The sequence below is a fragment of the Xyrauchen texanus genome, chromosome 50, assembly GCF_025860055.1.
Source record: "Xyrauchen texanus isolate HMW12.3.18 chromosome 50, RBS_HiC_50CHRs, whole genome shotgun sequence".
NCBI lineage: Eukaryota > Metazoa > Chordata > Actinopteri > Cypriniformes > Catostomidae > Xyrauchen > Xyrauchen texanus.
Window position 1 is genome coordinate 17,543,439 of NC_068325.1, and position 27,596 is coordinate 17,571,034.

Here is a 27,596-nt window from a genome sequence, read left to right on the forward strand (position 1 = left end):
TTCTGCAGTTGATTTTGAATTAATAAGTTGATCACAAGAATACTGAACTTGATTTTGTTCTACAACATAAATTACACCCAGTCATACCACAAAGGTGAATTTTGAAGCCATTGTGTGCTTTTATAATGCAAGTTGCTACATAAAGACGACAATGGTTATCTGGTTAACTCACCCATTTTTGGTAGTTGAAGACCTTATTTAGCTACTTGCTAGCAAATAAAGCTAAAAAAAAACACACCGGAGCTTTATGTTGCAGAATATATAGTGAAAGTCTTCTATTTTAATTATAAATTGAAAACTGTTCCCTTACAACAAATCTAAATTGGCAACACGTTATTTTCACATACAAATGAGCTTTTGATTCGCCACAACTGTTTTTCAGAAGTTTGCAGCTCTTCACCGTTAGTGGTGAACCTCAGCCAAACCTTTGGCAACAATGGAATTGAATGAATTTTGCTCATTTGCGTGTGAAAATGATCAGTGGCAAATGTCCGGCAAGTCTGCGGCAAATTAGCCACGAACTCTCGATTTTCATAAGGGCTATACTAAAAACCAATTGGAAACATACAAAAAAATGCTAATCCTCTTCGGAGCTGCCTGACTGCATTAACTTTGCCCCCAGGAAATGTTTTACATGCCAGTGTCTGCCTGTGATTGTGTTTTGTGTATATGTTGGATTTTGTGTGTGGGGGTGGGTGGGGAGGATTTTAAAGGAAAGATCTCTATTGATTTCATACAGTTTATCTACAGGAGAGGCATCTCTGATTGAGGCTCTTGAAGGGATGTACGCACTCTATTACGTTCGATTTCTTGAGAGTGTCAGCAGGCCTATTATGCTCTTTTCTGTTGGCAGTAAAATCAATTAAAAGCTTTAGCGGAGAAAACATGGAATGGGCCTAAATGATGAGGACAAATTCGTATAGAAAGGCTTGATGACCAGACACATAACTTAGAAATAGTTTGCAGCTCATTTGGTGGTTTCCAGGGCATTGGTTATTAATGGGAGAAACAAAGCTTTCTGAAACTTTGAATCAATTAAACCAATTGCTTCACAAAATGATTCACGGTTTCAAAGCACTCGAAACATCGCACATTAAGGATATATGGTGGTCACGGTCATGTAAACGTAATGGAATGTCAAAAACAGCTACAATAATAAAACGCTTCAGATATTACTACCATATATGATATTATTTAAAAGGCTCAACCTTTTGTTGTTATGAAAATAGTTGACCTGAAACAGAAAACCGACAAATTTGCAATAATTGTTTTTCAGATTGTAACAGCACACAAAAGGTGTCGAGAGGGCCACGATAAGCTAAAATGAGCCGGCGGGTTATGCAGAACGGACCACAAAACGGCACCGCGATATGCAGAAAAGGACCTGTCCAGCCCTGGTTGTTATGGCAAGAAAGTTGTTAAAATGGTACTTACTGTATGTAGTGTGTGTTTCAGGTTTAAGAGCATATATTTGCCACTCAAGGAGTGTTAGCAGAGTTATCAGAGAGGAGAGTGTTTTCAGGAGGTGTTGGTGTTTGTGTGAAGTGAAGGTCAGAGCAGTGTGGGGTGTAAGACTGGGCTTTTGAAATCTCCAGTAAAACACATTCAGGTCGTCAGCCAGCTTTTGATTTCCTACAGTGTTGGGGGATGGTGTTTTGAAGTTAGTAATGTCTTTCAGGCCTCTCCACAATGATGCAGGATCTTTTAACTTCTCAGAGTAGAATCTTTTAGCCACTTTAATTTCCTTAGTGTGTTTTGTCAATGTAAATTTATTTAAAAAGCACCAACTACTGATTAAAAGCTTTCGCAAACAAATATGTTTTAAGTTGTGATTTATGGTCGATGCGGTTCTGATACTCACAGGAAGACTGTTCCAGAGTTTTGGGGCTGCTACTGAAAATGCTTGGAATCCCTCTCAATTTTAATCTGGTCCTTGGCACTACTAAAAGTACTTTTTGTGTCTCAGAGGGGCCAAATACTATCACCTCAGTCTTTCGTTTAATAAGATAGATTTGAGGATCAGTGATTATTTTTGGCCTGATTATACACGATTTCATCCCCCTTCTGTAAGCATCCTCTTTGGCATGACAAAGCTGTCTGAGTTTTGATCAAAACCATGGTTTGTCATTGTTAAACATTAAACAAGTCCTAGAAGGAATGCACATATCCTCACAGAAACTAATAAACTATGTTACAGTGCCTGTGTGCTTGTCCAGATTGGTGTCTGCATCTACAAAAACTCTTCAATCAGTGCAGTCAAAGCAGGCTTGTAGTTCCAGCTCTGCTTCATAGGTCCAACTTTTTACAGTCTTTTTTACAGGTTTAGCTGATTTTAGTTCATGCATGTAGGTTGGAAGAAGATGAACCAGACAGTGATCAGAGAGTCCCAAAGCTGCTCTAGGGACAGAGCGATATGCATCCTTTAATGTTGTGTAGCAGGATGTAGTACATGTCTGCATCTGGACGGGCATGTAATGTTCTGTCTGTATTTTGGCAGTTCACAGGTGAGGTTGGCTTTGTTAAAATCACTTTGAAGAATAATAAGTGAATCTGAGTATTGTTGCTCCATGTCTGTGATCTAATCAGCCAGCTGTTGCATCATTGCATTCACGCACGCTTGTGGTGGGATGTACACACTCTACACAAAATAAATAAAGACTAAACTTCATCAGTTTGAGGGCTTCCAAATTAGGTCAGCACATCTTCTTTAACATTGTTACATGTACACTGTCCAGAATGGCTTCATTTAGCCAGATTTCTGTGGAGCACAAGGCAGCAGAGTTTGAAAAGTCCTTGTTTGTATGGGTGAGGAGATGTAGTTCGTCCATTTTGTTTGGGGGAGCGGATATTCGCTAGATGAATACTCGACAGAGCGCCGGCTCACTTGCATTTCATAGCACGCTTTAACAACACAGATGTGCCTCTGACTAAAATGTCCAGTAAAACGTCCGAATATTCTAAAACCAGGAAAATATTGTCTGGTATGTGCTGCCGAATGTTCAACAGTTCGTCGCTGGTAAAAGTGATTGGACAAAAAATTACTAAACATAGGACAAACAAACAAAAACAACAAAAGAATCGGAGAGCTCCACACTGAAGTGGCCATCCGCAGCGCCACCTTGATCATCATGTTTTTATTCATTTATTCATGTTATTAAATGTTAATTTCGATTCCTCTTGAAGTTTGTGAATAAGCAAAATGACACTCTTAAAATAAACAACACCTGACAGATTAATTATTCAGTTGTCGCCACTTTACAAAAACCCTTTCCTAAATAAGCTTTTGCTCAGCAAACTGCCTGTTAAATGCTACAAAGGCATATCACTGAGGCGGAAAACCCCGCTAGTCAGCTGATGTCACCAGAACGAGCAAGCTAATGTTGACACGAGTGTCTGTTAATTACTCTCATCTGTGAGTTAAAAAGAAAGATGGGATGACTAAATTCCTGTTATACTGCCACTAATGAAATTATTATAAAGATATGACAGATTAAAGTGCAGAGATAACTTGTTAGCTACAAACTAAAATTGTTTGTAGCTAATAAACATAATACAAATAGTCACATGTCAAGCCCTACAAGACATACCTTTTCAAACTCCTCCTAGGCCAGGGGTGCCCACACTTTTTTGTGTGATGATCTACTTTTAAATGACCAACTCAATAAGATCTACCAACTAAAAAAACACAGTTTCATTTAAAATAAGAAAATGCTTTTTGGGACTATACTGCATGTATCCTTACATGGAATTCATCTTCTAATTAATAAAAGAATATATAATAATGTTCAATGTTGATATCATTAAGTTTTAAATCTAAACCCAAAACACCTACAGCACAATAGATTACAATAGCCAGGGCATTTACCTTATTCTGATGACTTACTTGCACTGAATGGAATCAGACAGTTTTGCCTAACCCGGGCAGTAGCGTCGCAATTTCGCGCTCTGTTCTCAGAAGTCCTTGGAAGGCGCGTATGCGCAAACCTAGTTGTCATGGCAACTGAATAAACAAAACCTCGCCTGGTCAATATTTACTCGTCAAGTGCAAGTCAGACAGAAACTAAAAGAAGGAAAGACATTATATTTATTTTTATTAAAATTTAACGAAAGTACATTTACATTTTGTGCGATCTACCAGCATTGCCTTTGCGATCGACTGGTAGATCGCGATCGACGTATTGGGCACCCCTGTCCTAGGCCGTTACATTTTGGTATAAATTTGATATAAAATTTTGCCGTAAAATTTTGGTATACATCCTCTACAGACCCCACTGACAAAAATATATAAAATAATTTTGATATATCAAATCATCCGGAAGATATTAGTGATAGAATTCCTTCAATTTGATTAACTGACCAATATCTATTAATTTGATTAACTGACCAATACACAATGTCCAAATTTAATGAAGCCTGGTATATATAGACAATAGGAAATTTTAACGATGCACGCACATTTTCGTACAATTCTGCCCATAGGGGGTGCTACAACTTAAAATCTGTAATAACTCCGGAGCTGTTTGATTGACAAAGTTCAAATTAAATATGCATTTAAGTTCTAACATATCCTAAAATATAGACTCGACAAATCAACAATATAGTCACAATTTCTTTGAGTGGTTTTAAGGAACATTTATTGAAGCACAACTATAAAGTCTATCATTTGACATTTATTGGTTGCCGGACGACTGAGGACGCTACTCCCCCCCCACAAAATATAGCTTTTGTAGCTAGAAGTTTGCGTTCACATACTTACGTACAGTGTTTTTAAGTTAGGAGTATATATTTACCACACAAACCGTTTTAGCAATTCATTTATCCTTTTAAATGTTAAACTAACGATTCCTCTTGAAGTTTATGAATTAGCAAAATGACACTCTCAAAATAAACAACACCTGACAGATATATTTTTCAGTTGTTGCCTCTTTTCAAAACCCTTTTTGTAAAGAAACATTTGCTCAGCACACTGTCCCATTAAACAGAGCGACAAAAGCATAGCATTAAGGTGGAAAATAACGCTAGTCAGCCGTTGACACCAGAAGCGAGCTTAAGTCGACGTGAGTGTCACGTCGACTTTAGCAACGCTAACACCAATTACTCTCATCTGTGAGTCGAAAAGAAAGACGGGATGACTAAAAGTCCTGATAGACTGCTTGAGGGTCTGGCTGCTAATGAAACGATCTTTCTGTCGCTAGCTCGCGTTGACAGGTGAAGAAAAAGAAGTGAAAGGGAAGACACAAAATTACCAGGCACCTTTATCTGTGCACTCCCAGGTTCAGTATGATTGTACATTATGTGAGGTAATGATGATCATTCCTGGCGAGTCTTTATATGCTAAAGTGTCTCAGCCTTCTAGAACTAGCCTCCACACTCTGCTGAGAGACTTTGATAACGCAATCAGTGAGGTGGAGCAAAGGAAGATGAGCAAGAGGACAATTTTAAAAGTCTGCGTCGACTGTGACAGATGAAACTGGGGGTTGGAGTGTTCTGTATGGGTGTAGACAGATACTTTTTTTAGACACAGAGAAAATAGGAAGGCTGTTATCATAGCATTGCTTTTCCAGAGCTAGCTATTCAGTTAAGAAAAGGATCTGTCTTTCTTCTTAATTCAAGATTTGTTCTTGTCTTGGTGTTGCTAATCACTGTCTCCAGGCTAAATTATTAAAAGTACAAACTTGTTGATTCCTTAGTAACCTTAAAGACATGGACTAAAGGACCTCCAGTTGAAGTCAGAAGTTTACATACACCTTAACCAAATACGTTTAAACTCAGTTTTTCACAATTCCTGACATTAAATCGTAGAAAACATTCCCTGTCTTAGGTCAGTTAGGATCACTGCTTTACTGTAACAATGTGAAATGTCAGAATTATTGTATAAGCTGCTGGAATTTTGGCCCATTCCTCCAGACAGGTTTGTAGGACACCTTGCTTGCACACGCTTTTTTAGTTCTGGCCACAAATGTTCTATCAGATTGAGGTAAGGGCTTTGTGATGACCACTCCAATACCTTGACTTTGTTGTCCTTAAGCAATTTTTCCACAACTTTGGAGGTATGCTTGGGGTCATTGTCCATTTGGAAGATCCATTTGAGTTTGAACTTCCTGGCTGATGTCTTGAGATGTCGCTTCAATATATCCAAATAATTTTCCTTCCTCATGATGCCATCTATTTTGTGAAGTGCACCAGTCCCTCCTGCCGCAAAGCACCCCCACAACATGATGCTGTCACCCCCATGCTTTATGGTTGGGATGGTGTTCTTTGTCTTTCAAGTCTCACACTTTTTCCTCCAAACATAACGATGGTCACTATGGACAAAAAGTTCAATTTTTTTTCATCTCACCAGAAGACATTTCTCCAAAAAGTATCTTTTTATCTTTGTCTCCATGAGCACTTGGAAACTGTAGTCTGACTTTTTTATGGTTGGAAGCATTGGCTTCTTCCTTGCTGAGCAGCCTTTCAGGTCATGTTGATATATAACTAATTTTACTGTGGATATAGATACTTGTCTACCTGTTTCCTCCAGCATCTTCACAAGGTCCATTGCTGTTGTTCTAGGATTGATTTGCACTTTTTGCACCAAACTACATTCATCTCTAGGAGACAGAATGCATCTCCTTCCTGAGCAGTCTGATGGCTGCATGGTCCCATGGTGTTGATACTTGCATACTATTGTTTGTAAGCTGATTGGCAGTAGTTTGGAAATTGCTCCCAAGGATGAACCAGACTTGTGGAGGTCGACAAAGGTTTTTTCGAGTTTCCCATGATGTCAAACAAAGAGGAAATGTGTTTGAATGTAGGCCTTAAAATACATCCACAGGTAAACCTGAAGCTAATTGGTTAACTGTCTAAAGGCTTGACATAATTTTCTGGTATTTTCCAAGCTGATTAAAGGCACAGTTAACTTAGTGTATGTATTCTTCTGACCCACTGGAATTGTGATATTGTCAACTAAAAGTGAAACAATCTGTCTGTAAACAATAGTTGGAAAAATTATTGGTGTCATACACATTAGATGTCCTAAACGACTTGCCAAATCTATAGGTTTTTTATAGCTAGGTGAGGCGGCTGTGGTGAAGCGGGTTGGCCACTAATCACAAGGTTGGTGGTTCTACTCCTGGCCCACACGACTCCACATGCCGAAGTGTACTTGGGCAAGACACTGAACCCCAAGTTGCTCCCAATGGCAGGCTAGCGCCTTGCATGGCAGCTCTGCCATCATTGGCGTGTGAGTGTGTGTGAATGAGTGAATGAGTTCACAGTGTAAACCACTAAGGTTAGAAAAGCGCTATATAAGTGCAAACCATTTACCATAATATTAAATATGTGGAGTGGTTAAAAAATTTGTTTTAGTGACTTCAGCCTAAGTGCATGTAAACTTCTGACTTCAACTGTATAAGAATTTCATTAAATGGAACAATTTACATAAGAATTATTTAACACACAAATGTGTCCTGCTTGTGTTTCTTGAATAAGGCCCATTAAGATTTTTTGCATAGTGACATTATTTCCATTACAATTAAGCACAGTTACCCCCCCCAAAGTTATAATTACTGTAACGTGTTCAGATGGAGTATTTTGTGCTTGTTTAAAGTGTAAAAACTAAACAAAATAATATTAACGTACTGTAATGAAAAGCTAATCTCACGAAACCTATCAAGAACATGTCCAGGTTCTACTTTTGAGTTTATTATTTTGATTATTCTCAATGGTGATTCCTATTAGATTTAATACAATAAAAGATACATTATCCTGTTTGGACCAAATGTGCTTAAAACAGAGAACAACATTGACTTAGGTATTCTCACTGCTCACCTCACTTCTCATGCTAAGAACCTAGGCTTTTTCTTTGATAGTAGCCTAAAGTTCGACAAACAAATTAACGAAGTGGTTAGATCGAGTTTTTCCACCTACGATGCCTAGCTAAAACAAAACCTTTCCTATACAGGAAAACTTTTGAAATTGTGATACATGACTTTATTTCATCACACTTTTGTTATTATTGTAATTTTCTGTACTCTGGCCTGCACCAATCACCTCTATCCCGCCTGCAAACGGTCCAAAATGCTGCGGCACGACTTTTAACTGGCAGTCGTAAATATGAACACATCTCCCCCATCCTGATCAGATTTCAAATTGATTTTAAGATTTTAACATTTGTCTATAAAAGCTTAAACAATCTGGCACCCCATTATCTCTGTGATTCGGTTCATCCGCATAACCCAACCAGATCACTCAGATCCAGGGAACCTTGACTTCTGTTTGTTCCTAGATCCAAGATTAAGCATAGAGGAGATCATGCTTTTCTGTGGAACAGTTTACCGGATTAGCTCAGGACCCCCTCCTCACTATTTGTTTTTAAATCGTTGCTTAAAACTTTATTATTTTCATTAGCTTTTAATTGTTCTTATAATCATGGTTAAGCTGTGAAATTGCCCATTACCTATGTTTTATTTCTATTATATATATATATATATATATATATATATATATATATATACTACACTCACCTAAAGGATTATTAGGAACACCATACTAATACTGTGTTTGACCCCTTTCGCCTTCAGAACTGCCTTAATTCTACGTGGCATTGATTCAACAAGGTGCTGAAAGCATTCTTTAGAAATGTTGGCCCATATTAATAGGATAGCATCTTGCAGTTGATGGAGATTTGTGGGATGCACATCCAGGGCACGAAGCTCCCGTTCCACCACATCCCAAAGATGCTCCATTGGGTTGAGATCTTGAATGTTCAAGAAACCAGTTTGAAATGATTCAAGCTTTGTGACATGGTGCATTATCCTGCTGGAAGTAGCCAGCAGAGGATGGGTACATGGTGGCCATAAAGGGATGGACATGGTCAGAAACAATGCTCAGGTAGGCTGTGGCATTTAAACGATGCCCAATTGGCACTAAGGGGCCTAAAGTGTGCCAAGAAAATATCCCCCACACCATTACACCACCACCACCAGCCTGCACAGTGGTAACAAGGCATGATGGATCCATGTTCTCATTCTGTTTACGCCAAATTTTGACTCTAACATCTGAATGTCTCAACAGAAATCGAGACTCATCAGACCAGGCAACATTTTTCCAGTCTTCAACTGTCCAATTTTGGTGAGCTCTTGCAAATTGTAGCCTCTTTTTCCTATTTGTAGTGGAGATGAGTGGTACCCGGTGGGGTCTTCTGCTGTTGTAGCCCACCGCCTCAAGGTTGTGCGTGTTGTGGCTTCACAAATGCTTTGCTGCATACCTCGGTTGTAACGAGTGGTTATTTCAGGCAAAGTTGCTCTTCTATCAGCTTGAATCAGTCGGCCCATTCTCCTCTGACCTCTAGCATCAACAAGGCATTTTCGCCCACAGGACTGCCACATACTGGATGTTTTTCCCTTTTCACACCATTCTTTGTAAACCCTAGAAATGGTTGTGCATGAAAATCCCAGTAACTGAGCAGATTGTGAAATACTCAGACCGGCCTGTCTGGCACCAACAACCATGCCACGCTAAAAATTGTTTAAATCACCTTTCTTTCCCATTCTGACATTCAGTTTGGAGTTCAGGAGATTGTCTTGACCAGGACCACACCCCTAAATGCATTGAAGCAACTGCCATGTGATTGGTTGTTTAGATAATTGCATTAATGAGAAATTGAACAGGTGTTCCTAATAATCCTTTAGGTGAGTGTGTATATATATAATGAAATAATTAAGTGGATAATGAAAATAGGGGGTTCAAAAATGAAAAATAAAATAAACATAATATATATTTGTGTATATATATATATATATTATTGTGTGTGTTGTGCCAGTTGTTGCATTTTAGCTCCAAACCTTTCAAATCTATCTCTCTCAACTTATTTCGCCACCAACATGCACACACACTAAACTTCTGACCACCTCAAAATGGATCTCCACAACAAGGCAAAAGAAAAATTGAAATACAAACAAAAGTATTACATTGCAATCACAAAAACAGCAATAGTAATAATTCCTTGTTTCTTTGTTTAAATGTCATTGAAAATGTCAGATATAATCAGGCAGGTGGCATTACTTCTGTTAGCATGCCGCTGTCGGACTGTAATCTATTTACTTGAGAATTCTTTCGGTGTGGACTGGACTCATTTAAAAAGACCTGGCTTGTGTTTCACCACAGGCTGTGGTATGAAATGTCAGACATAATTTGTTATATCTCTGAAGAAATCATTCGATTCACCTACTGACATAACAAACAAGGTTGAATGGACAAAAGCATAAATGCAAGTGAATGCAAATATTTAATTTGAGTGAATAGTCACTACTTGCTTATAGGAGACCTGGAATAAATGGCAGAGCAATCTGGTTAAAAAAGTTACAAAACATTAAAAGCAGCACTTCTATCAATAGTACCAAGAATCAAGGCTTGTTAAAAATAAGTACATAAATATATGTTTCTACACTGCAAAAAGTGTGCTTGAATTTTTTTCCCGTAAAACAATTCTGAACATTCTTGCATCTACAAATTTCACGTACCTGGCTCCATTCTGATGAATAACGCCCACTTTTCTGGATTCAATCAATTGCGTTGGATAAAATCATGTCCCTCCCATTGTTTTGTTTCACTCTGAAATACTTCAAATTCCGCAATTAAAAATGAGTTGCAATGGCCATTTCTTGTTGATTCAGGCCTTGTCCACACTAATGTGTTTTAGTTTGAAAACGCATCTTTTTCTCTCCGTTTTGTCCTTCCTTCCACACTGAGACTCAGTGTGCAGATACTTTCCCATATCCAAAGTGGATACATTTGAAAATGTCATTTTCGCGTTGTAGTGTGGACTGTGAACAGATATATCTGTAAATAATTATGTTTTTTTTGTCATGTGACGCATGTCATGGAATCTATCCAACCAAAACAATCAAGATGGCGGCCAGTGTTATAGCGGCGCTGTTATACCTGATACTCACTTTGATAGCATTGTTAAAAAATAAATGTTACTTTGTACAACCATCACATTGCGTTCCTTCAAAGGCGAAGGGAAGTTTATTCGGAATTGGTGTCCGGCGACGGAACACGAGGACAATTGCGTAACAAACCAATAATCCTGCCTCAAATTTACACCATTGTTTGGTACGCTTAAAGAGTTTGGGTGAAATCAACCTACGAATTACTTACTTTTAGTTGCTTCTGCATACTAAACTGGGATATGAGAAAGTCTTTCAACATCTGAAAAATTACAAACTTCAGCTTTAAGGGCCTAGAATTTCCTTATAGATATATGATGAAAGCTGATATATCTTATTACTCAGACCAGATGGCGTACTAAATTCTGTGGACTCTATCTCTGCTGTCACCTTTTGCCCCCTTCCACCTCGCTGGCAGAATGTCCAGGCAGCCATACGGGTGGCGATTCTCAGATATTGGGGTCAGCGGAGTGTCTTTACTGTTTGCGAAGGATGAGCAACTCAGGGAAAATAAACGCCACAGTTGCAAGTTTCAGATTACAGTCTATATTCCACTGCTGGGTCTGATGGCTGTGTATTTTTTCTGCTAAGCTTATATTTATGTCTCACAGTTGGCAGCATGCACCATTCGATTTTTTGATTACGACAGCAACACGATTCTAAATTAATTCTCACCTGATGTCTACAAAGCAGACACTTAAATGCTAATTATTGTTCTTACTAGTCTCAAAAACACGAGTGGACGATGGCTGTTTAATTAAATTAATGGACTTTAATTAATAATTTTTCTTGCAGTATGTGCGAGAAGATTTTGATTAAAATCCAGTTCCACAATTTCCATCTAGAAGGGTGAGCGGCACTATTACTATGCTCATTGTTAGGGTTAGGGATTTCAACATCTCCCTACACCTAAAAGTGTTGAAATTCTGTGCATACTTCTAACTTAAGATTAACTTTTCATAAGCGATCAGTCTTATGACTTATGTCAAGCATACCATAAAATGGATTTTTAAAAAAAATCCCAAAAGCCCTGTTCATACTGCCAGAGACACACAGCAACAATGCAACAGGATGTCATTCATTTTCAGTGTGAGCAGAGCTACTTCTAGCGACAACATGTGGCCATGGCATGTGACACGCAAAGTTGAACTTTTACAAATAAGGAGCGACTTTTGGGAGCGACTACCAACAGATTGAAGGCAGTTGAGTTCACGTCATTCATCTCCTGTCAGTGGAGTGTCGGCAACATGAAGGAGAAATCAATGATATTGAATCATATAATATGTCTCTGGCTGCAAACCGGGACATATTTAAAAAAAAAATAATATGCATGGAAAAATATGTGAAAAATCACAGGCATTCCCAGTAAATGGGCTTATTTATACATTCTCTGCGAACAGCCTTATTTGTAGTTCACCTAAAATGATGATGACATGCAGTGACGGTTTTGCTTTGCCAAGTTGTTTGGTGATATTTCTCCTGTTCACACACATCTCCACATGTTCACACACACAAATCTTTGACCTAGGCAAACTCTGCTAGATGAAAGAGTGTTGATGATTGGTTAAAACGAATCATGGCTGTGGTTTGAACGTGTTTTGAGTCGTAACCTAGGTAAATATAATTTAAATGTATAACTTTGAAACCTGTCTCTCAGAAATTGTGCAGAAGTACACTTTTTTTATATAATTTACAACACATACAAACTAATTTCAAAAGGTCTCCGTGTGTCATATTCTGCCCTAAACCTCACTCATATCCGGGTCATGGCACCATTGTAAGCAGCCCTGGTTGCCCCGCTCCGAACGGGACTCAAACCTGCATCTCCGGCGTGGGAGGTGGGTGCGCTATCAAGGAGGCTAAAGGCTAAAGCCTCTAGCGTCAGTCGCTAGTGCACCTCTTGAGGTCAGGAGTGTGAGGTTTACACACTATCTACCAGCTGGCTCCCATTACACATGAAAGGGTTAGGAAGTCCATGATGGCAACTGAAATGCCTAGAAACTTGACAGACCTAGCCAGTAGCCAGCCAAGGGATAGAGCGCTCTCCCTATGTTAAATCAAAAAGCCACAGGGTTGGGAAGATGACAGCGTTTGAAAAACACCTCTTGGCTGCCTTTATTCAGGCAGAGGCTTACCGTACTGCATTGACGCTCTAGGTGTTGTGCTCCAGTTTTATTATCCATACTTTATGCTGTGAGGTATTTGGGGGTTGTATGTTTTATGGGCATATCCAGAAGTGTAGCAGGCATATCATTATTATAATAAATGACAGATGAAAATATTAATATTTTATTCAAATGTGGCTAGCTATTAATTGAGCCCTTCCTAAAAGAACTTTTTTGCTCGTCTCATCCTAGCTGCCAGGGTACTGCACCCTCAGCACAGAACTATTCAACATATGTATCTCCCACTCAGCACTTTGGTTCAACTTTTGTTGTTTTTAAATGTGCTTTATAAATATAGTTGACTTGACTTGACTCACTCACATTGCTTCCCATGCAGCCTTGTTGCTCCCTACTCTGATGACATACTGCAATGCAAATCATTCTCAATCTCCAACAGGAGTAATCGGGTCCATTGTTGTCCTTGCTGTCTTCCGCAGGTAGTATTGCACACAGGTGGCCTTCACACAGGCTTCTGCGTTGGCAGGGCTGACACCAATAACACACTGGGAAATGCCAAACCCATTCTTAACAGTCAGCCTTGCTCGTGAAAGCCTATGAAACACCCTGTGTCTACTGGGAAGGGTGGTACCTGTGAAGGATCTCATCAGGTATCTGCAGAGGCTTCATCTGCCACAAAGGAGTGAGGCTTGGTTCCTAGGTGCTTTGCTCCTGGGAGCAGCATTGCATTACCAAAGGGACTGTTTGCCAGAGTTCCACCATCAGAGTTTTTCCATAACTGCCAACGTCTATTATGCGGAAGCAGTATTTGGCATCTACAACTGCTTAGAGGACAACAGAGAATGTCCTCTTGCAGTTGTAGAAAAGTAATCATGAATTGTTGGGAGCCTGGATAGGCCCAGCACAGTTTGGACAGCTCCATCGATGGTGGAACTCTGCTGCAACTTCCTGCCAATCTTCATAGGTGGGAACTGGCATGTAGTCTTTGTCCAGTAAGTACAAAATGGTCCTTGCCACTGCTGTCACTATACCACCCACAGTGTTGTGCCCAAGCCAGTAGCTGAAGGCAATGCTACGGTATGGGTCCCCTGTTGCAAGGAACCTGTGGAAATACAATTTAAGGGTTAAAGTAGAACAATTGCATATAAGCATATTTAGCTATAAAAACAACAACATATACATGGCAATCTTCATTTTACATATAACACAATAAACATTTAAATCTGAATCAGAATCAAAAAGTAAGTTTTACATAAAGAGTCAATATTTAAATAAACAAAATGGCAAAGAGCACACGTTGTTTCTCATTCATCTTTGATATTCCATTTATATACAATCTTTTCCTGCCAGAATATTTATTTTTAGAAGCAATAACATTAATTTGATGTCAGCAACAAGGAATGAAAACCAATAATGACATTTCCTGAGCAATCAGCAATGGGAACGTACAAAAGCGACAACAGCGACAATTTCAATGCCCACTAGCAACTTCCGATTACAGACATTAAGAAATTTTTTATTTTTTTACAATTTGGACCTTATAAAGAATAGTGTCTTTATATTATATGGTATCTATGACAATCAAAGGGGCTAGTTGGAATGGATATTAAGCTTGAAATTTCAACAACCCATAATGGGGATCAATGTGCCATTCAGATGGATTGTCAACCCATGCGCCAATTAGGGCTACGTTGTGTGCCATTATAAAAATTCTGAATCCAGTGTTCCTTCCTCTTCTTGATTGGATCATGATTGTCAAATCCATTTTAATGGAGTCTAATCCCAAGAGTGCCAATGCTGACATTCTAGAGGAGATAAGAGTAGGCAGTTTTAAGCAGGAAGGCTTGAAAATCTCACCCCCTCTCTTTTTGAGATATTAAAAGTAGTCACAAGAGTGTACTAACTAAAGCATGACACCATTACCAAGCCGTGTCTGCTTTGAAATGTTCAGCATTTCCTTCTGAACAAGACAGGAATCAATGCATTTATCATATTATTTTCATATATAGAGAAAATATAGAAATTGGAAGAAGTGAAATAAAAAAAACTGTTGGGGTATAAAAAATATCAAATCATATCATGCAATACAATGCTTGATTAAATATCATATGTATAATAAATAAGTGTAATTAAAACCAAGCAATGCAACATGGAGAGCTGCCAAACAGTCTCCTCCCTGAAAAGGTGGTCCAGAGCACTCACAAGAAAACAAAGCAACTGGTCTACATAGGCGAGTTGAGAGCTCGAAGATCGATGGCAAACGGCAAGTAGATTGTAGTGTTACAGCTTGTCGAATTTGCCAAACAACAGTGTCACGTCCGGGTGCTACAGTACATCAAACACTATGCCGATATCACCGTGCAAATCAGTGGATTTGCTGTCATGAACTGGTGAATGTGAATGAGGACCGAAATGCAGGAATGAGAAAATGTAAATATTTATTAAACAAAACAAAAACAAATAGGGGAGCGACCTCAGTGGTTGTGGGCACTGGCAGTGAAAGGGGAATAACCTCCATGGTCATGTGCACTGGCAGTGACAGGGAAACGGACTCCATGGCCATGGGCCCAGGCAACGACTGAAGAGTAGGTACCCTTCTTCTCCTCTTCCGAGTGGTAGTAGTCAATGCAGTAGTATTGGCTGCCGCCTGCAGGTTGTTGTCGGTTGGTAGCGGGAACAATGATGATGGCATCGAAAGGCCCCCACTGCCAGTGAGGGAGCAATATTGTTGGGAAAAAAATTGTGTCCGCTGTTTATATCGCATCGTATCATATCATGAATTTTGTGTGGTTGGTAGGGTATCCTGTATGGTTGTTAGGTGATTGCCAGGCAAACTGGTCTCATGAAAAGTCATAATAATTAGTAGGAGATGGCAAAATCATGAGTAGATTTTTTTTTAGAGTTGGCTCGTTCAAAAATGTACAAATACAAATGTACAAGTAATGGATATCAATCATTTGAATAACACAAATACATATCCAATGAGTAACCAATAATGTTCATAGACGTATATTTTCCTACAATAATGATGCCTGTATTGTATCGATTTGAAATTCTGTTTGTTGATTGGTTGGTCACTATGGGAATTAAAATCGTACCTTTTTGTTTGAGCTAGGTCACACAATATCTTATGATTTCACCATCTCGTAAAATTATTATGAGTTGCACCTGCAAGGCGGTTGCTAAGGTATTATACGAAGCTGCTATGCTGATGCTATTGTTTGAAATGGATGAATGGAAACTGTGTAGAATATAGGAAATGGTCAGGATAGAGAGATACAGTAGATAGATAGATAGATGGACAGACAAATGGACAATGTGTGAGTAGTGCATTACGGGTCTTTGGATAAGGTACAATGTTCAAATGCAAAGACTTGCCTTGAGTGCTCACACGTGCAATTAAAAGACATTAAGCAACTTTAGAAAGGCACTGCTAAAATGAAACAAGGTTACCATGGTGACATTGCAGGCATTGTTTCTTTCCCATACAGTATGCACTCAGCACGAGTGAGATGGTGCACTTTGATAGCGTGGATGGCCGATATACTCTGGCAACAGGCCAAGCATGCTGGGAGGAACGGATGACCCGCGTCAAACCTGCCGCTGGCCTGACAGTTGCATAAGAGTGCTGAATGATACTCAGCAACTCTGAAGAGCCCCTCTTCACTGTTATAGCCCAACCCTAAATGGCTAAACATATGGACCAGGCCGAGAGAGCAAAGATTGCAGAAATTAATTGAATACTATTTTGTTTTACCATTTAGTTGTGTAGATTTGCATTACGCCTGGTGTATGCTGTCAATTTTGCCCACGATTTTGCTGTCTAAGACAATCTTCGTAAAATATTTTTTCCCTTGTAAGGCAAACTCTGTCTTTCATCCCTAAGTGTGACATGCTTACTATTGGCTGATTAAGTACATTTTAGCTTACCAATTTATTTTGTCTAAGCATATGTGGCAATCCGCATGAAACAATGTACAATATAAACATTTTTAGTTCGAGCCTTGGAGGTTTTCCAATGGATTTTTTAAAGGGCAGTATTGGATTTATGAGAAAATAAGTTCTGTGGTTGACAGTACTGAAAAACACTTGGATGTTTTACAACAGATATAACACACAGTCATACCCCAAAAGTGAATTTTGAATTGATGTTTTTAAAAAAGTATGTTCCTAACAAGTTGCTAAATATGAACTACTATGGTTTTCCATTTCGTCAGGAAAGTTTACTTACATGCTTGTGGTATTCATAGTCCTAAACTCGTTGGCAACATATTTTTTTTGTAAACACAGCAGCTTCGAAATTGAGGTAATTTATTCTTACCAATTTTGAGGTATGACTGCGTGTAATGTTTGCTGTAAAACAAACCCTGTTTCAAAAACTGAAAATCCAGTGGGAACCCATGACGAATTAACCTTCAAGGTTTACCAACAAATTGATGTCATGGCTGAACAGCTCTACTGGCCTCGATTTTGCCATCTGAGACAAACTATTGGGATCGCTTAGTTTGACATGTTTCTAACGGCCGATTTCCTTTGCACTGAATCTTTGCCTTTGACAAATTTATTTTGGGTCACAGTCCTCCAGTTCTGAATTAAGCCTGGTGCACATTGTACAATTTTGGCCACAATTTTTTGAATGTTTAGTGTGACATGCTTACCTCTGTGATGTAGCTTAGCCTCCAACGAATTTCTTACAGTGTCAGTCATAAAGTCCCACAATAATTCCCATGTACAATGTGGATTTTAGCCAAAATATCACCATCTGAATGAAATCACAAAAATATTTGGATTGCTTTGTGTTACATGCTCACTGACAGCTGAATAAATGCCTAACCGATTAATTTTTGCCCTTGTCCAAGTTCTGACAGTGTCAGAAGTTTTGGATTGCTGTCCTGCAGTGCTGACAGTAGCGCAACAGCTTGCTTTGGGTTTGTGCATTACCATTACAATTTTTGTGTTTCAATAAGGATGTCAGAACGTGACATCGCCCAGTCAACACTGTCAATTGTGACTGAAGTCCTTAGTCCTAAGATAGTATTTTGTATAGTCTGACATAGAATGTTGAATTTGCACAGTTTGCTTTGGATTATGCAAGTTCTTAAGGGGGTCATGACGTCTATTCTGACAAACAACAATCGTAATGGACAGAAATTAATTTGCTCTGTGTGCACCAGGCTTTAGACGCAGTGGGATATGTGAGCAAACAGCACTGGGATGACTAGCACATTAGTTAGCGCTCGTTCACTGTGTCTTCCCAGAAGCTATGCATTTTCATGAGGATTTTAGGCTTTGTTATTTGGGTTGTACACCGGTTCTTGATTAATTCTGTCTTGCTTGCATTCTCATTTTCCTGTCTTATTGAAATCTCTCTTTAGTGGATTGCTTGTGAGACCCATAATAACGCATAGGAGGATTACTGTACTTGAGGCAACTGGCTCTCTGACCCAAAAGGAGCTTAGAGATGCATAGAGAAAGAAAAACGGACCAAGAGAATGTTGAATGAAGGAATAGGTCTACTTCTGTTGGCCTGATGGCTCACTTTTGCACAGAGACAATATAAGCATGAAACGGGTTATTCGTATAAATGGGGGACATTGTAACACTAAATATGGAAGAAATATTGTAGTAGTATTGTATGAAATATGTTGTTGATTCAGTATTGTAGGATTGAAAATCCACCCATACAGTTAAAAGAGCCAATCACCATTTTAATATAGACATCACCTGAAATCGTGCATGCTTATTAGCTGGACCAGCCTGAAAAACAGTCTTTTTTTACGAGATATGAGCAAAAGAAGCACAGTTTGTGACACCATTGATTTTATTGCTCATTGTATTTTAGTTATACAAAATAGCTTCCCAGAGGTGTTACAAATGTGGACACCTAGAGACCTGACTTGCCTTAAAGTCGATTTGATTTAACCCAAGACCATGTAAAAGCAAATCGAATCAAATTATTTGAGGGGCATCAAACGACTGAAAAGGTCTTCATAGTACTCAGCTTTTGGCACCTTTGTACTTTTCGTACCACATTGCAATATGTATTACAACTCGACATGAAAATTGCTAGACAAAATCAACATACAAACATTTCTACAAACTTGGATTAGGGTTTTTTCAAAATCTCTAAACCAAAACCAAGATTTCTAACACTTACTCCTAGAGCTTTCAAGCTACATCCACCAAACTTGGTACAGACCTTTAGACTGTTCTGGAATTATGTGCTATGTCTTTTCTAACTAATCGGATGTACAGTTTTTTCGCAGCGGAAAATTTTAAATCTGAAAAGTCACAAAGACGGAATATTCAAACAGGCCAATAGAATGCTCGTTAATTCAAACTCCAACTGTCAAAAAATTCAAATGTACGTAAACAAACCCTAAAAATGCCTTTGCTCTACTTGACAAAGATTACCTATTTAGTTCCAAATAAAAAATGTTTGTCTTCATAATCTTTCATCAAAATGTAACAACTTATGTTTCAACCCTCCCCTCCAACTGCCTGGCTCTATTTAAGATTATTACGCCCACTTTTCAATATACATTCAATTCCAAATGGATAAAATAAAGTTACACTCTGCATTTTTTTAAACATCTTGTTTCACTTAGAAATGCGTCTGATTATGGAAGTATAATAGGTTGAGAATGCATATTCATGCTGATATAAACTGTGAGGTTTAAGGGCAAATTTACACAAAACGGAATCTCGTCTACTGAGCAAGGTCTCTCTACATGTTGGACTTTTTATAATTCTAGCTCTGGTTTCTAACTCTTCGTGGCTTAATTATCCTCTTTCCTTCCACCAATCCCATTCCTCCATCTTCCTCGGTCAAGGCTTGAGCTAACAAATTAAAGTCGATTCATTCAGTTACTAAGAGCTGTCATGGCAATAATAAAGCACTCCTGCCTTCATTTCAAGCTATTTTCCCCTGAGAAATGGGGCTTTGCCATCATCCAGACATCCCTAATGACAGCTGCATATTCTAGGAACCAGACGTGGTGATTTAAGGAAAATGCACGCTTTCGTTCCAATAATATGCTGGAAACCTTCACTTGCATAATGGAGATATGCTTATTCCAGCCAGATGCAAATTAAGTCGTCTCTGGATGCACCTTTGTGTGGCACCAAGATAACATGCAGTAAATTTAACACACTTTTACAACCTCTGCAAGAGAACTGAATGCATGCTTAACAGTTTACACTTGATCACCAAGATGGGGAGTGTGAACATTGGCATTGCAGGAAGCAGAGGGACTTTAACAAGATTTCCGATCGCAGTTGTTATCACGAATAATTCATTGCTTCTTAACATGGCTTTTGTTAATGCTAAATTACAGTGTTCAACGGACCATGTCAAACCTCTCATTAAGATTTGACTTAGTCTCTGTCAGAGACCGTTTGATACGACAAGAAAGTGGCACATTTAAAGTTTGAGAGTGTAATAAATAAGGGTCTCAAAGCCAAACCATAATTTTCATGTTTGAAAGGCAAAGCATTAGTCAAAATGAGAAGCTAAAACACTGAGACAGCACTTTGGGGATAACAGTAGTCATTGTTAGCAGGTGACATCCAGTTGTACTACAAAGGGACACTGACAATAGGGAACCCTTTTATGCTAAAAAAACAGCCTGTATGTCATGATTCCACTTTAGGAAGATAGGAATTAATAAATAAATAACTTTAGAAAAAGGACTTCATAGTGTTCACAGATTTATCTGCTTTTGAATGTACTTATCATGGCTTGTTAACACTTAAAGCTCGGATGGTGGGCCCGCCGAGAAAAAAATATTATCACATTATAAATAACTACAGTCTTGACCACCACAAAATACATATAATTTTAAAGCGTAGAAGCTGTACTTTACAATGAATTTAGGAGTTGTGACCAAAACTGAAGTGCTTTGAAATTTGGAGACGAATCAGAAATGTAAGCGCAGCATAGTTCTAGCGGGAAGACTAGCAGCTGTTCATCATCACACCATTAGCTGGGTAACTCCTAGCCAATCGCATGTAAGCCATTGCTTTATAAGTCTGCTCACAATCTATCAAATTGCTGTTTCAGTGTGCTAACACGGCAACCTCCACCACCCCACCACCACCAGTTGAGTCCTGTCCCGCACAGAGGTAGGCTCCTCGCCCCTGCCTCCTATCTCTGGAAGGACATGACGGTTTCGAGTAGAACTCCCTCGGACCGCCAGATGGGGCCTACGCCATTACTTTTCTGTTTTACATTCATCAAATAAATGGCATCTTAAACATCACTCAAGCCTGCGTGGATAATGTATTAATAATTTTGCACTGCACATATTATTGTAATCAGTAAAAACATCAAACTAATCAAATAGCCGTGTGTCATATGTCGTTGAAAAGCTCTCACAGAGTAGACAAGAGTAGAATAGTGTTGCTTAAATGTAACGTTTTCACGTATAACTTCATGAAAAATAAACGGAACATAAGATATCACATAACATTACTTAGAAGAGGTGATTACCTTTTAAATGGGCCAGCACACAACATAATCGGATGCATAGATCATTAGATAATCCACACAAAGCACAATGTGCACCCAACAGATAATGTGCTATCTGGCTATCTTAGATTTCCTGGATCCGATGTTTTCATTGGCAATGATGTAATACAGTATCCAGTGTCAAATTAATTATATTTGTAATGCTATAACTTTTGATTGCTTTATCACATCAACACACAATTTTACTCAGTTACAGATGACATGATTTGGAAAAAAAAAACAAAAGCCGTTTTTTGGGGGCTAACTTATTTACACCATGAGATATATAATGTCAAATCAGAGTTTTTTTTAAGGATTTTTCAGCAGTTTCTCAGGCTGAGAGTCTCAGAATTTATCATAATCTATATCTACTTTGACTTAACGAACTGGTAAAGCAGTGAATTGTTAAGTTGAGAACAATGCAGACCACACGCACATATATATGTGGAAATGGGAAAATATGTTGTGTATGTACATACTGTATATGAAAACCATTGTTATAGTATTTGAAATATTTGTGTGGCACTATATAAGCACTCTCTATATATATATCCATCGAAACATACATGAACATTATTTTGAGCTTAATTAAATGTATTGCCATATATCACATTTCTGTATGGGACATACCATGAAGTAGACCAACACTGGATCACATGTTAAGTGGAAACAAGAAACAAAACAAAAAAATGTACAGAATCAGACCCCCCTCCCATCAACGCTGAGGTGTGCACATGGACTATCATGCTGGACAAGCGCTATTCAGCAATACCGAGAAGCTGAGGTGAGCTTTGTGGTTTTTAAACAGCCCAGACAGGAATGAAGAAAATATTACAGTCTACATGTGCACATTTGCAGCATTATAGATGAGGATAAGCAAGCCTCTTCCATCATACATTTATTAAATAAATGTATTTAAAAGGTGGAAAATAACAAGAAGGCTTTTATGATTAGCATAGGAATACAACCAAGGACACAGTTGAAATCCTGTCAAAAGCTTAAAGGTTCAGTATGTAAGATTCAGAAACCCTTGTTATTAATGACACCTGTGGCCGTTAAGTGAACTGCAACCAGCTGCCTGTTGCTTGTGCACGCGCACACACTCCATAGGGACATGAGTGAGCGAGCATTCAAAACAACGACGTAAAGTATAAAGAGACTGAATGTGTTCATGCTGACAGATGAGGTAGCATAATTAAAATTACACAGTTATGATTGTTTTACTACAAACTTTGTGACTATATATTATATTCGACTCGCCAGGGCTGAAACAAAGTGTGGATATATGTCTGACTATGCAAGACTGTAGTTTGAAATTATCACTTTTCTTGCATGATACATTGACTGCATTTATAAGATAGCCTATGTCGGTGTTAGCTAGCTAACGAGAAATTATTTGAATGAGATGAAGCATGGTAGCTTGAAATTCGTCAGTGTTGGCAGGCAAGCTCAAGTTAGCTAAAATGACACAGATCAATACTTATGGCACTATATTTCACATGCTTTGCTGTTATGTAAGGTTTCCTGTCAAATACGATGAATGCCAATTCAGAGTCGGTTTTGATCCCCAAAACCGAACGAAGATCCCTCCAGGAATCAAATGCCCTGCCGATGTTCACTCTAGTTTCTCTCAACCACAATCATATTCCCGCTTAGCCAGACGGGATTCAGTAGAATTTTTTTTTATTTTTTATTTTGGCTTTCTCTGAATTTGTGTAGCAGTCGGTGTTGTGCTGGGAGCAGGACGTTTGCTGGATTTCATCTCTAAGATAACATTACCTAGTGTTGCACTTTGTTGTCACTGTTGAATAGCGGAAGAGACGCTACTGTCACATCCTTTGGATTTTCCCGGCAAAAGCGACCCGTTCCCTTCCCATGAAAATCAGTCTACAGGCTTTAATAGGCAACCTAGGAAGTCCGGGAAGAGGTCATTTTTTAAAGTTGTTTTACAAGCCGTTCACACAATGGCAAAAAAAGGCAAATATTACATGAAAAATGTTACATATTGCACCTTTAAGAATGCAAAAACTGACAAAGCTTTTAGGTGTCACTGGCTGTCAGCTAAGCTAATCTTCGCAACCACAGCAAACAGCGTTGGTGAAAAACTGAGAGGCAGCTCAGGTTAAATTAGACGTGTTGAGAGCAATGACTGATTGATGTGAGAATTTATTGAGGCATGGTGGCACTGTAAGTGTCAGTGATGGTGTCAAAATAACAGGTTATACCACTGCATAATATAAAAAAATATATAAAAGCTCATTTGAGTGTGAAAATTATCTGAACTCTCGGTTTTCGTAAGGTAAGACTTTTTGTAATCCAATTAATTGCTAAGACCCAGTGTTGGGTGTAATCTAATTACAAAATGTGAACCCCAAACGAGTCAATGAACAAGGATTAAAATATAGAAATAATTGAGTTTGTTGAGTAGAAAAAAAAGCTTTCTTGTGAAGTGTTTTCAAAAGTAACCTAAAAGTAATTAGTAATGTGATTACTTTTTTGAAGAAGTAATTAGTAAAGTCAGTAATCCGGTTACAATTCTTGAAAGGTAATTAGTAATTTGTGGTGAAATACTTTTTTCTACTTAATTTGAAATACTTACACTGATCCTGCCCTACGTTTTGTCCCCCTCATTATAAATGTGACTGTTGCTTTTTAAGAATAGAAGAATAGAAGCCTTAATTATGGTCACACATTATACATACTTTTTTATTTTTTTGCATATATATACAGTGAAATAATTGTTTTCACATATCCCAGCTAAACTGGGGTCAGAGTGCAAGGTCAGCCATGAAACAGCGCCCCTGGAGCAGATCGGATCAAGGGCCTTGCTCAAGGGCCCAACAGTGGCATCTTGGTTGTGCTGGGGCTTGAACACCCAACCTTCTGGTCAGTAACCCTGAGACACCACTGCCCCTTTTAAAATCACATGCCAAGCATTTTAGCATACCCCATCATTATTTTAGCCTCAGAGTGCTCCAACAGTTTACCTAACTGTCAACTGAAACAACCAGCAATGAGTCCGCAAGTATTGCCTAATAGCCCACAGATGGTTCTATGCTAGACAAACCATTTGTCACCCTGGGAAAAACGTGCTATGCTAGATGTGATCTGTAACTTGCATACATACGTAAAAAAGAGAAAATTGTCTGTATAGTCTCCTTTTCAAATGATTTTTAAGATCTTAGTTCTATAAGAATGTAGCATATAGGCTAATCGGTATAAAAACTAAACTAATGAAGAGCTAAGTCAATTTGAACTTAATTTCACATCATTGCAACAACATATTCTATAAAAATGGATGACAATCCCCAGAGTTTAAGTGAAAATGAATCAGGCTATGTTTTTACACTCATTAAGTTTTAACATCAATGCTACCAGCACCAATTAGCATAATCTGCTCTTCTGAAAATCTACCACACATAGAGAGCTCTTTAAAACCCAACAACAATGCAAAAAATATGAAACTATTCTCCCTGAACAGACCATATAAAGTATTTACACACTATAAAGCTAGTCTCTCTGCATTGTTCAAGAGTTGCTATGTTCAAGTTAGCCATTTATAGGGATATCTCCCAGAAAAAAGTGTTAACACTGTGGTGCTGTCAGAACTACTAGAGAAATAGCAACATTGGCTTAACCAGTGGCATGAGTTTGGGGGAGGACTATCTGTTTGTTCGACCATTAGCAGACTTAGTGAGTATTCGGGGAAATCTGTTTGAAATCAATCATTTTGTTTGCCATTCTGACACTAGTGGCGTAGAAATTACACACGTCAGGTTTAAAGAAATTCATGAACCTGTTTCATACTAGTAATTATGACTTTGCAGTGGTGTAAATATGATCATCACAACATGGTACTGCAATAGAATTATGACAATGATGCCATATTCAAAACAAATGGCACTGGAGCATGCAATCGATTTGCTGAGTCATACATTTTTGTAAAAATTAGCTATTTGTGTGACTTTCTGCTTGTACGAGTTAACAAGCAGTCATTAAAAAAGTTCCCTTGTGGTCGCCGTATTGATTCTTTACAGCAAAATGCTAAGCTTAGCTGAACGGTCTGACACATTGCTGACTCTCCATAGTAATCTACTGGACGTTCGTTTTAACATGACGGGGTGGCCGTGTATGACTTTACTTGGTATTATTGATTTTAAACATGCACCGTTTTAGATGAATTGCCAATACAATCCAAACACTCCATCCGAGAAGGGCCCATTCAGTGCTGTTTAACATTCAGCCCACGAGTGCACATATAATTAACTCTTGGGTAAAAAAAAACGCCTCCAGGGGAGGCACTCTGCAGTCTCGACATAGGGTTTCACTCAACTCGGAGAGTGTATGTGTGTAAGTGTAAATGTGTGTGGCCGCATGAATGCGTGCAGGCATTTTGAATACCACGCTGGTATGAGTGAATTACTGTAAATGAATTAGACAATTAAAAGCAATAACACGGCCCATCAGGGAATTTTAGATATTGCAGACCAACACCATCAGACGACCTTATGAAAATGAGCAAATGCCATTTTCCCCAGGAGTTAGCGAAAATTATTAAATCTGTTACAGATTGCTTGCTTTTGACTAAGTTTCCGTCAATTATGCTATTTATTTGTTTTAATTTCTTCTACTAATTCAAAGTCAAGTGTGACTAATAGCTAATACAATAGCATTAACTTTGAATGTGCCAGGTTTCTTTAAAACTAGTGATTGGAAATCTGACTCATTTGTGTAAATAGGTTCTTCTGAACAGTTAGTTTCAAAGAACCAGTTCGAAAACAACGAATCAGAAGTTATTTTATGTCATCGCGTTTGCATTTCATACATTATGTTAACACACAGTCCCTGACTTATTCACGCTCTAAAACAGTATGTAGGCATAGATATTGTTGTTTATTACATTTGTTTAATACAATTTTATTAATAGGTGTTTACTGTAATTTCATGTGTCCCAGTTTTCTGCAGCCATGTTTCTGCTAATAAAATCATAGTCATTTAAAACCTAAACATGATCTGCATTTACAATAAACAATATTAAATGAATTGGCATCTTTTGGATGAAAAATAGCTTTTATGTTTTAGTAAAATGCTATTGGTTAAATGCAGCTCGGTTTCGTATATTGTATTTGTTGATAAAACTGCTATACTGTACAATCAAATCAGAAACATATTTCCCATGTGTTTTAATTAGCATTTTTGTTATCCGGCTATTTAAAACACTTTTTTCACCCCATTAGTCAAACACTCCATATGCTCTTAGTATCAGTTCACCAATCGGTTCATAGAGTCTGTATCTTTTTGACGACAGAACCATTTTTCTATCAGGAAAACTCGCAGAATTGAGTGAAATTTAAGATGACATTTATTTGATGAATATAAAACAGAAAAGTAATGCCTCTCTTTGGCATAGGCCCCGTCTAGTGCTCCGAAGAAGTTGTACACGGAACCGTCATATCCTGCCGGAGATAGGAGGCAGGGGCGAGGAGCAAACCCCCATGCAGGACGGGGCTCAACTGGTGGTGGTGGGGTGGTGGAGGTTGCCGTGTTAGCACACTGAAACAGAAATGTGATAGATTGTGAGCAGACTTATAAAGCAATGGCTTACATGTGATTGGCTGGGAATTACCCAGCTAATGGTGCGATGATGTACAGCTGCTAGTCTTCCAGCTAGAACTACCCTGCGCTTCAATTTAGTCCAAAAATGAACAGAATCGGTCTGGTTTTGTAAATCCATTCAACCGATCCATTGAAATTATCCAGTTCATAAGAACGATTCATTCACAAACCAGACATCAACCTATTAGAAACTCAGGAAAGAATATTATCTACAAAAATGGTATAAGTTTGCAGGTATTCTGATGGGAAAACCGTGTACCACTTCTTGGCATGGCTTTGTTTTATAAACTGTAATGCACAAGATCTATAATATTTCTGCTGTGAATTAATAGGTTTTTAGAAAACCAGTGGCAATGAGCTTACAAATGTGTTTCTTGAAAAGAGCTCTTGTGCTTTCCCTTTTTTTTTTCCTAA